The sequence below is a fragment of the Adelges cooleyi genome, unplaced genomic scaffold (assembly GCF_023614345.1).
Source record: "Adelges cooleyi isolate 19-005CV unplaced genomic scaffold, UGA_ACOO_1.1 ACOO_flye_CR_arks_rails_tigmint_CR_PRNA_376, whole genome shotgun sequence".
In the NCBI taxonomy this organism is placed as follows: Eukaryota; Metazoa; Arthropoda; class Insecta; order Hemiptera; family Adelgidae; genus Adelges; species Adelges cooleyi.
In genome coordinates this window covers 306,705-319,626 of record NW_026096053.1, presented here as the reverse complement: position 1 = coordinate 319,626, position 12,922 = coordinate 306,705, and the positions used below count along the sequence as shown (strand labels likewise).

The 12,922-nt window shown below is 29.8% G+C and overlaps 1 protein-coding gene across 1 annotated transcript in view; it reads right to left on the bottom strand.

Annotated features, from left to right (window-relative positions):
* LOC126840949 (proton-coupled amino acid transporter-like protein pathetic) overlaps positions 1 to 12,922 on the bottom strand; it is a 35,717-nt gene that overhangs the window by 9,696 nt on the left and 13,099 nt on the right. The gene's annotated exons all lie outside the window — the stretch shown is intronic.

The window sequence follows — 12,922 nt, the reverse complement described above, 5'->3', positions numbered from 1 at the left end:
ACAACAAATTAAAACAATTTTCTTTAGAAAATATTGGCAATTAAAGCGTTTACCCACGGTATTAACGTACATCAAAAGGAGAAGGGATTCCCCGTATACAGGTATAGCGTATAATTTTGTAGTGAAATACCATATTATCTTATCGTGTAAAAAAAAAAATGATTATTATTATAGCCTTTGACACTATAGATGTTTGCACGACATGTAAAAGAGCCGCACCACGCTGTTTAGCATCGTGATATATCCATAATGATAATTGTTAAGTCTACAATTTACATTCAACACATTATTATTATTATTATGTAGGTATTAAAATATTATTATCTGACCCCCGGAGTCTGGTTAGTGCTTTATGATACGGACGAGGTACACGGTTTTTATTGATATAATTAATAATCTCAATTATCGTATCTCGTTTTTGTATTAAAAACCACAAGTCGTTAAAAAAGTTAGTCGCAAAAAAACGATCATCTTTATAATGCATGTGTATAGTAGCCAAATCATTCAAAAAACGTGTGCGAAAAACTATGTGTGTGCCGATCACATGATTAATTTCGACGTGTTCTAAAAATTACTATAATATAGTACTATAAATTTACCAAATATAGAGTGATTCGTATTAATAGAATTGCTGGTGATACTGTGATTGTGAAATTGTAAACATCCGTTAAAAATTGAAAATTACTGTTCTTTCTGTCAAACTAATTTAGATGTACAAACAGGGAGACTCGGGGGATGAAATAAAACTCTACAAAAAGTAATGAAATATTTGTTCAAAATTTAGAGCTAGATGACGGTCATCCAACGCCATCTCTCATTTAAGGATCCCTTAACCCATTATAAACATAAATAGAAAAAATAATAGGACATGAGCGTTTGAGTTTGTATAAAATATTGCATCAATTTGCAAATAAATTTACCCCAAATTGTCATTTTTTCTTATACATTATTTATATATTCTATTCTCTTCCGAAAAAAGATCATTGTTCTATAATAAATTATATTATTTTTGACATTATATATTATTATAATGTCTTCAATTTCCTAAATGATAGTTGAACAAAGTTCTCTGCTTTTTATTATTTTCCAAGAATATTCTTTAAATTTTAGGTAGGGGTTATGGTTTCGATGCAGTCACCCATCCGACAACTAGCAATCCGGACGCCGCTCAACAGTAGATAATCAATAATTATATAACAGTCTTAGTATTGTATATTATACGATAATGAATTTATTGTTATTAAAAAATTCTAAAGACAATACTTTTGACCGTTGACTTCAATTCATAAAATAAACTAAAATTATCAACTCTCATTAAATGCACATATAAGTTGCTCTCTTAAACGTTATTCACGAAGGATAAAGTCCATGCTCTTCAATTAACTATATTCAAATAAACGCACATTATTACTGATCGTTATTACTGGTAATCCCCGTTAAATCAATTATACAACTACTCGAACCATAGACCTATTATGATAATTAAAATTATGGACGAATTTTCGCTCTTTGCAATCTGTATAATAGTGTCAAGTAAAATAATTGCTAATTAATAGAGCAATTGCAACCGCTAAATTTTTCAAATTTCAAAGTGCAAATTTTTATTAAACGGTTTTATCCGTGACGTTTAAGTGTTATTAAGTGATATTTTGCACGATGTTGGTGTATGATCACAGATTGCTTCTATTCAAATATAAAGTATATGGAAATCCGCAATAAAATAAGATGCTCTCTTACTTATTTAAACGAGAAAAGTTGCTTTTGTTTGTGCAACTCTAAAGTTGCAATTCTATTCGATACGATCACGTAGTCATTTTTTGCGGTCAGAATTTAGATTAAATTATTTGTTATCAGTTATGTCTAATTAAAAACTGACAAATGTAGCACAGACAAATGCAGCATTATTATTCAAACACAAATGTCTCAAAAATGAACATTGTGTGTACGGGCTCTCTTTATTTATTTATTCGTATGGCATTTATAATGGGGGCCTAGGTCCTAACAAAAACAAAGAAAATAAAGAAAAAAAAAGTTGTGATTATAATTTAATATCAAGTCAGCCACTCCATGGCGCCTGCTGATGCCCTGACAAAGTCCTTCACATCACCGGCATATCTTCTTATTGCAAGATATTGCGAGCAAGTGTTAAACTCAGATCTCCAGGTATTGAGCAAATACTTCACGCACTGGAGGCTCCGGCCACATACGAACCAGAGGTTTCCACTTTTCACCTAAATAACAAGCAGGCAAACGATACATTTAACGTCATGTTAAATGGATGCAATGTTAAACACAACACCCACCCAAAGTACCTAGGTGTTACATTAGATAGGACATTATCATACGGGCTCTCTTATAGTCGAGTACAATATACACACTTATTCGGTCGCCACCAGGCTACCAGTCCATAGTCCAGGACTGGTGGTCCATAGTCAAGGACTTTCGGCTAGCCATGTCGACGACGACATCCGTGATACGAGTGTAATAACCAAATTATACTACGCACAAAATAACGATAATATACATATTACCTACAGTGGCGAGTAAATTACAATTCGTGTACATTTGTAACGATCATGAAAGCTATAATAACTTCTTCTTTGTATTATTTGTTTTTTTTCAAATTGTTACCAAACATAATTTTAGTGCGTGGTAAAATCCAAGCTTTCAACAAAATTAACATAATGTAGTAGTACATTTTATAAACAAACGGCGAGACGCCACTTCTTTTTCTTAGTCAATAATATTGTAATGGACAATTGCTGGCCATCACTATTTACTTATGGTAATCTGTTGCAACACGAAATCTAATATCTACTTTAACCATACGAATTCAATAGGTTTATGTGAAAAAGCTATTTACCCGCACTAAAGGATATATAGTGACAAAAGTGAATTAGTTATTATTGAAACAATCAATAATTGATAAAACGACGAATTTAAAACCGAGTGCACCATTTTCTAAGGCTGCCATATTATGACCATATTCGGTACAAGTTATTGGTTTTGGATAAACTAGTTTTAGTTGTAGTAACGTAAGGCCCACGTGGTTCATAGACAAATATAATACACGCTTTACCGCCGTTCGAAAGCTAAGACTGTCAACCATGACCTTGTCGGTGGTCTTTAATAATATAATAGTGTAGTGTACAAATGACAATGAGAAATCAGCGGGATGCGGCAAGTTTAAGGACTTGAGAAAATGATAGCGAGGCGCTCGTGCTTAATCTTTATTCTTTATGCGTCGCTCAAATATATGCAACCGTAAAACCCGTTAAAGAATGTATGCTAAACGCGGGAAAAATGGCAATAAAGATCTCATTATCGAAGAGAATGTAGGTATGCCATATGAGAAAGAGTAAACACGCAAGTGGACACATAAAGACTACGTGCGGAGATACAACCTCCGGCGTTTCGCTATAAATCACATATACCCTATGTATGTAAAGTCTATTGTTTTATTTTCAATGAAAAAAACCCGACATTTGTCTTGGTTTTTTTGAGACAGATGATTTTTATTTGACGCATTAGAAATACAATAATACATTATAAATCGCAGTAGCTGTTTTGATAAAAATAACAACGCAAGTGATTTTTTGTAACACCAAAAAACTATCGAAAACTAAATTAAATCAGATAACAAGAAAATTTGTATTTTACTTATAAACAATTATGGTCAACTGCGAGTTATAAGTTATTGGTATTAGATTAAAACACTTCTCGCTAACTAATAATCAGTTAGCGCTAAAGATGGCAACATTATACGCATAGATTTTATTATTTTTATGGTTAAGGGTTTAAACTTTAAATATTAATTTCTTTACTAAAACTATTAAGAAATTATGCTATATATAAAAATATATTTATTATTTCGATATTTCATTTTCATCACCTACAATCATATGATGAAATCATGGTAAATTTATTTGTCTATGAATAATAGGTATTTATAACTTTTTTTTAAATATTGTATAATATACTTTTTATTGCAAAAACAAACGTTCATAGCACGAGATGAAAAATAAACTTTCGTTATTTTCTTTTTACCATTACTGTTCTTTTCAAATGTAAGTTAAAATTCTACTCAACGTGGTCCAACAATTCTATATCAATATGTATTCCAAAAGGTCGAATGTATCCGTGTATTTTAATGTGGCCCAGTTATAAATTACAATTTTATCAACTGTCATCGTTCATAGTTCGTGTGAGTTTAGCTTATCAAATACCAATAAAAAACAAAAATATTTATATCTATTCTCATTTGTTGTGTCAACAAAAAACATAATAATAACAATTTGAATATGTTAGGTAAATATTCAAACATATTTCACTACAGGTCTACATTTTTTCCTATTTTTATAACTTCATATTTTTGTGTATATAATATAATATAATTTCCAAGAAACAGATAAAAGGATTTAAATTAAGTTTAAATTATTAACATTATAATAATACAAAATTCACAATCAAAACAATTATTAAACAAATATTGAGCACCAGATAGATAGTGAGTGACGGGACAACAATGTCATAGACCACGTGGTCTACGTGGGAACTTAAATATTTACCATAGCAAAGGTCATCGCAATGTAAAGCATTCGCGATTAAATTAAAAGCAAACATGTTATTTTTTATCACTATCAAATTATTGTATTGTGAAATTAAACGATACAATGTTATTATTATTAGTATTTAATTACTTTAAATTACTGATAAACTTAATGCTATCGGAAGTTTTTTTAAAAAAATGTCATAAAATTGTAAAATTAAAAACAATATTTAAAAAAAAAATGTAGTATTAAATCATATTTTTACGTGAATTCATATACAGAAAAATAATCTACTATTCTTACTACCCACATTGATTCTCAAGAGGACGCTACCCACCGGTAATTTATGGGCAAAAAATGTTTTTTTTTAAATGTGAGGGCGGTATTTACAGTAACCGTATAAAATTGTTATAATGGAACTTTAATAATCGAATTTTATCTACGGCGAAGCGTTTTTATGAGGAAAAATTGCAATTTATCCTATACAAATGACTGAGATAGTCTGCCAAAAAATAATGGTAACTAATAAAGTATCCTCATTACTGTATTAATAAGTATACACTATAGTTCAAACTAAATTAAGATTCTTCGAAAAATTGCCTATACTTTACTCCTTAAAAATGGTCTGTGTAACGTAAAAATAATTTAATTTTCAAAAAATCATTTGTTAACTTGTATTTTATATAATGCCATTAGGTATAATGTACTCAAGGCAAAATTAAAATAGTAGTTAATTATATCTTCAAATTACACCTCTTTGTCTGAAGTGCTCAGTTTACGGCACATAATTCATGAAATTATTTCATTACAGACTGATTATTATAATGTGTACTCTTTATTATCGCACAGTGACAAAAATCATCAAAAGACTATTAATGTTTTAAACTATAACTTAAAATAATTGTTTACAAATATTATTAGTATAATTGGTGCAGAAATGTTCTAGAAAAAAAAAGAAAGAACGGTAAGCAAATCACTCGGTATACACAATGAAATATATTTTTTTTATAGACATTTATTGAACAGTAATTATTTTAAATTACTGTTAAATCAATGTGAATCTTAACATTTAATGTACGTCGTACTCAAGGGAAAATATATTACTAACGTATTATAAATAATACGATTATTATGTATGAATATAAGATTCATATTTTTTGTATGTTAATATTCCCATACATATTTATTTTTGCAAACGTCCCAAATTGTGGGTTAATTTTGAATAAAAATATAAAAATTATAATTTAACCGAAAAAAGTTAGTCTCTTGACTATTATTTATAGAAGAAACAGACTTGAGACTTGTTCTACAAATTTTGGAAAACTAACAAAATAATTGATAACGATACTTAAATTTTAAAAACAAATTGTATTTATTTTTTTAGATTAATGCCAACCTTTAACCAAAACCCCAAATCTTCTATTTAAGATATTTCGACAAACACCCTCTCAAAATTGTACATAATTTTAAAATTTTAACTTTGAACAAAATTTACCAAAATTAGTCGATACATATTTGTAGGATATTATTTTAAGTTGATGTATATAGTAATAATAATAATAATATATAATACGTATACAGGTAACCGGTAGATCATTTTATCGTGAACCTAAAATTGTTTTTTTATAATGTTTTATACAATGTAACCTCAATTTTTCACTATTTTTTTTGTTATTACCCCCTCACAACTTAGTTTTTTTGAAAGCAACTTTTAAAACTTAAACGGTAACGTATATATTTCATTAATTTTTAAATTGTGAATAATGTACTAAACATTTCAATTGGTTGATAACCAGTTTTGAACATTTATTTTTAAAGTTATATGATATAAAAAGTTAGGACAGGAGGGGAAGTGCGGTTGAACAATGCGTGCAGATAAAAATATCTCTACTCTCCGCCCTTCCTAAATTTTAAACTTTAATAACTTTGAAACTAATTAGCAAAACTGGTTATTGACCAGTTAGAAAGTTGTGAAGTGGGTAAAAACAAAAATTGTGAAAAATTAAAATCACATTGACCATTGTATAAAATCATTATGAAAAAAAAAATTATTTTCTTATTAAACCCTATTAGATCGAGTGGTTCACGATAAAATGATCACCCTGAATTTATACAAGTATAAAATAAATAATATAATATATTAAAGTGAAAAAATTAAAAATTGTTTTTTATTCTGTTAACTGCATTAAAGTATATATCTAAAATATGTAAAGTGAAAAAATTTAAATTAAAACATACACACAATAATTGCTAATATTACGTTTTTATTAGAAATCGACTACCACATTAATCTATTATTGTTTTATATATTATGTAATATGTATTAACAATAACTGTTTTTCAGTATTCTTCCCAGGCTACTATATATACTCTATTATTTTATTATACAAAACGTTAACTGGAACGACAAAACATTAATATCAGAAAATATGACGCAACAAAACGCTTGGTGTGGGAGTAATACCAGCGTAATATGCTTAACGAGGCGTTGTGTATAGGCAATTTGACTACACTCCAGCGATTTTCTTACAAACATTTATTGAATTGGCGTTTCTCGCTCAATAACTAACATAATAAAAATCGACTACAACGTAAATGAATGTTTGACAGTAAAATTAATTTGTGTCCAACTGTAATGGCAAACAGCGTCCATCAACAATTATAATTTATTATTCATTGATTTCATTTATGGAACACTTGTTTAGTTTCTTGTTCCAAAATATAAAAAAAATTGTCCGAATGAAACACTTAATTACATACATAATGTTCAAATCTATTTGAGAGTAATGATAATAAATATTATTATACTTCATTAAAAATAGTGTACATTTTGTGCCACCCTGGCAACCTCTAGAAACACGTGCTCTACATATTTTGCTTTTCTTATGACTTATGAGCTTCAATAAAAGTGTAAATAACGAGAGACGCAAAAACAAATAAGTTTCTGACGTACGAGCCATTTTTGTTTACGGTCGACCGAGAAATAATTTGTGACTTTCGATTAAGCAAGTACGAACATTAAAACTAAACGAATTGACGTTTTCCGAATTAATATGTGTTTACCTCATAAGTACGAACATGGCGTATCGCCTACGTACTTCATAAAACAAATTTACTCGAGACCAAAGTCTTATAAATTATAGCTTGTTCGGTTAGGTAATTAACAAAGTCAACTCTGCTTTTTCCCCAGTTATTTCGCAAAACCCGTTGGCTCGTTGATTATTTGTCGTCGGGGGCTGGGAAACGGTCACAAAACCAAATAATAATAAAAAAAAAACAATAATATAGGCACGCGAGACTAGAATAAAGAACAAAAATAAGCCATATGCATAATACAATTAACTATCGATTATAATTATATAATATAACAGAAATGTCTGTAACTGAACCCTGACAGTCTATAAACATACCTACATACTTTGTACAAAATAATAATAATCGTGTTACCACTTCGGAAGCCAAACGCGGACTGATTTAATTAATTAAAACAATATAATTCTGATAAAGCATTAATATGGTTTAAAACGACGTAATATCAAAACGATAACATAGAAAATTGAAGCTTTAGTCAAGAAACCGTGGAGACTATTAATTTTAGGTTTTTTTTATAAAAGTTATAAGATTTTAATTGGTGAATACGATTTTATAAAAATATCTAAATTATAATTCAAACGAGCTCTTGTGTCATTTTTAATTTGTTTTTGTACGTGTTCTTCTTATCATTAAATTTGTCGTTTGACCTGACAAATAATCTGAACCGATCGCACGCATGGCTTTTATTTAAAATAGGTATGTAGACTTTAATAACAACGTGTGCACACAGTGTACACATGTGGTTATATCGAACGCACGTTCGCTCTTTTTTAATTATTTTTAAATCTGGCGATGGTAAAAAGAGCAAATATTAATTGTTAAAAAACGTGTGATTTGTGGATACAACAGTATTGTTTTTGTTATTCGAACCGAGAGCATTATACTTTAAACCTTAGTAGGACATCAGGATACCTAGTATTAAAAAATAAACGTCGACTGATAGTTGATACTTTTCAAAAAAAAAGAATACTTTACTTTTCACATATTGTACAAACCAATTTTGATTTTTACAGAAATCGAATAGTATGGAGTAAACGCTTCAGCTGTGTTCTATTTTAACGCTTTTAGTACAACGAGAATGCCGATTTTCGATTCGGAAATCAAGGTCACAGTTCCTTAGTTTAAGTATTTTCTTGTTTGCTTAACTGTTTTCAGAGAACACAAAATATGTCAAACAAAGACAGAATGTATCGTATTAATATATGAAATTCGACGTTCGGCAAACTACAATCGCGTTTATACCTACACAATACACGTTGTACAAACAACTCCCATCGGCATAATAATTATAGTTTGTAGAAAACATTTGTAAATTTGTTAGCTTGTAATAATAACTACCGTCTATTACAACATTATGGATATTTTACATCACACGATGTTAACTACATAAATTATGTTAAATGTATTGTTTTGGTTTAACCATTTTTTTGTCTTCTTAATTATTATATTGTTAATAGTAGTAGTAGTAGTAATATACGACGGAAAAATACATAGTTGGTCTAACTAAAATTATGGTTAGATAAATAGTTGATTTAACTAAACATTTAGTAGGACCAACTTTTTATTTAGTTATTCCAACTATAGTATTAGAAGGTACTAGGTAGCATAATATTATATATATTATTTTATTATGCAGAGTTTAATATTTGCCAAGTTGAATACTATCTATAGTGGATGTCTAATAACATAATTTAATAAAATGTATTTTTATTCTCTTGGTTGTTTTGAACGCATTTGACCTTGAATTATTTCTTTAAAATATATTTAACTTAGCGGGACGTCTATTGTCTCCGCGGTGTCCAATCACACAACCCCGACGAATGACGATCGGATGCTTTTAAGTAAAAGTGGAATTGGAAAACGTTAATAATAATATATAGTATATTTACAGTTGTCCGAGATCAATCTAATAGATGCGACTAAATTAAAATGTCCGTTTCTTATTTTCAAGAAGCTAAACAAATTTTCTATCTTCAATTTTGGTAAATAAAATGCCTATACGTAATCCCTTAAAAAGGAATGTCATCGACAACCGTTCCAGTAGGACAGATTTTCATCGTCTTGCTCATGGCTATAACTTGGTTCTCGCATTATTATAGGTGTAATACTTCACATGTTAATTAAAGAATTGGAAACACAGTTAAATAGTCCGCGCTCGAATAACGGATTTCTAAAAGTATTACTAAAATAACGCTATCAAATACTATCAGTCATACGACTTACGTAGGCCAATACATTATTATTATTAACGAGTAATATATTCTACATATCTTATATTAGAAAACGGTACACTTGGTTACATCATATTTCCACACACACACACATATATGTAGACGCATTCACTTTTAAGTATAACATGGTAATATAGAATTAAGTAGTCATTAATAAAAAAGTCTGCTATTTCACATCCTAACCAATAAAATCACACCAAAATATGCTATAATCTAAACGATAACATGCAAAATAAATTCGTTTCAAGTTTTCCACCCAAAAGGGAATAATTGCTTTTTATGACTTAATTGTTACTACTAAACTAATAGCCACCGCGGAAATAACTCAACATAACTCGAATGAAATCCAGAGGCGTTTGTTACATAATATTACAATAATTGGGTTGTGGTTGTTATTGTCTACATAATGATTTTTACTGGAGAAAATCATTTGTAAACGTTACTGACCATTGCTCACAGGTTTATTAGCTTTTAAAATGTAAAATATGTAGAGTTGTATATTTGAACCAATATTTTCAATGACATAATACGATTATTTTTTTTTCTACACATTAAGTATAGTGTTTTCAGAATCGACGAGTCACACCCCTTTTCATAAAATATTATAACCTATATATTATATTAATAAAAAATAACTATACCTACTTATTGACTGATTGGCATTTGTCTTTATTCACATATATATTTACTCTGACAACAGCTAACGTACTACAATATAAGTAGGTTAGACCACTACATATCCGATAATGGTTCTGCTATTATATGTGTTTTAAAAAAATTGAAATCATTTTTCAGTATGACGTGAACATGAGTGATGAGGTTAATGTCAGTTATACGGTCTGAACACTACTAATGACAAGAACAACAACGGGATTATAACCAGATTACCATACTATTTATTATTGTAAAGCACAATCGTACTTTTTGTATACACTTACAGCTTACTCAATTATTTTTTTTTTAATCTAAATTGGTTTCCACGAAACAATGGCAGTGTTTATCGTCTAATCCAAAGCGTCGGACTCGGTCAATTAACCCGATTGTTTTCAAATAAAAGGCTTATGTAACATATAAGGTAGGTAAATCATCACCTAGGACGTCAGAATTAACATTGGCGTACGGCCTAATCGAAAGTTTTGAAGTGTTCTAATCTACAGCTATAAAACTCGAATACAAAGAATTACTGAATAACATTAACTACCTAACCTAAGTAAATCATAAATCCGACTCCATTCATTGACGTGCGTCGATATAATCCAATATTATTCGCATAAAGTGGCTTATATCTGTACGTGCATGTATGTAAACGTGCATTGTATTTTTTTTAATATTGTGCACGTTAATGTGGCAAAATTTCACAAGTAGAGCTCACGTTATAACATTAAATTTTACCGTTACTAATATTGGTGACTTCCGTGTGATTTAGCGTCCAGACATAATAATTGTTGCTGGTTATATATGGTTTTGATCATGGGCAGCCCGCTTGAAAAACCGTGCGAATTTACGGTCGATAGACTCTTGTAATTGTTGTCTTATTCTTCAGACATCTCGCGATACAAAAGGAGGAATCAGCTAATTTTAAGTATGATACTCAATATTGTATTTTTTTTATTTCTTATACGAGTATTATACAGAGCCATAGGCCGTCAAGTGTTTTTGTGAGGTTTCAGCGGTGGTATATGTTATACATGTGCGAGTTTGCCAGTTGAAATTTGGAAATCCATCGACGTGTATACTTATGGCTTCTCCATAACAAAAATAATAATTTCATCACGCTTTTTCCACACGCGTCCTACGAAAACCACTAAATTGCGAACCTACTAGTAATAAATGCCAATCCGTTTTTCAATTACAACAATTCCCCAGCACAGGACCATAATATACATTTCCAATAAGTGCTAGTTAATCAGCAAGCCGTCCGATCTAATAAGCAAAAACATTTTCATTGTGTATTCGTTTAACACACAAAAGCAATGTAAGATACGATATTCAAACAACGGTTTTGATCGTTACTGATCGTCCTTTGTTTCATAGTCCACTACAACATACGGGTTACAGGGTAAGGCTGATTTAGAACAAATATAAATGTTATATAACATTCTACTTGACGTTAATTACTTTGCTTCGACAACCAAAGAGAATCGATGAATCAGAGCGAACTCCGTTGCTAAGGCTAGGACTTACATTGGATTTTTAAATTCTTTAGACATTTGAATTTCTAAACGAAAATTCAAACGCACCTACTCTTTTCCGAGGCAATCGTGTTTAGCAACAGTTACGCCAGGACTACTGTTAAATGTTATCATAATATAATCTTACAAATCTTGAAGACGTAAACGATGTCCTAGACGATAGACCGGCGCCGATCACTGCCAAAACTATATACATAATACATAATATAATTACAATATATCGTACATTATTATACGATATACCTAGTACAGTACGCGCATATGCAATGAAGAACAGTCGAGCTATGTTCCCATATAATGGCAATACTGGACATTATATATTATGCATACAACCCGACACCATTAAAAACGGATAAATACAAAATGGGACAACCCAGGTATCATATTAATATATTCGTTCGTCTCCGCGTTTTGCTATAGACTTGTATTCGCAATTTGCTTCATGCACACCGTGTCAAAGTATTATTATTGTATAATGGTTTAATTTTTTTAAGAATTTATATATAGCGACGCAATACGAAATTGTAATAGATCGGCCACACGAGGGCACAATGAGTAGTTTACGCGATTGGAATTTGGCAATTTTCCAAAAATAAATAAACAAAGATTCTATGACCTCGTCAACTGTTATGTGGGAATATAGGTTTCTATAAAAAAATTTAAAAGAAAAAAACACAGATAATATTATGTGATTTATGTTATATTCATATTCAAATTGCCTTTACTATTTTGCAATTCGTGCATTTTTTACCGTGTAAAAAAAAAATTTCATTGTGCAAAACATTATTGATTTGTAAAATCTGGTATCTAATTATACCAGACACATCTTCAAATGTTTTTTTATTTATTCATTCAT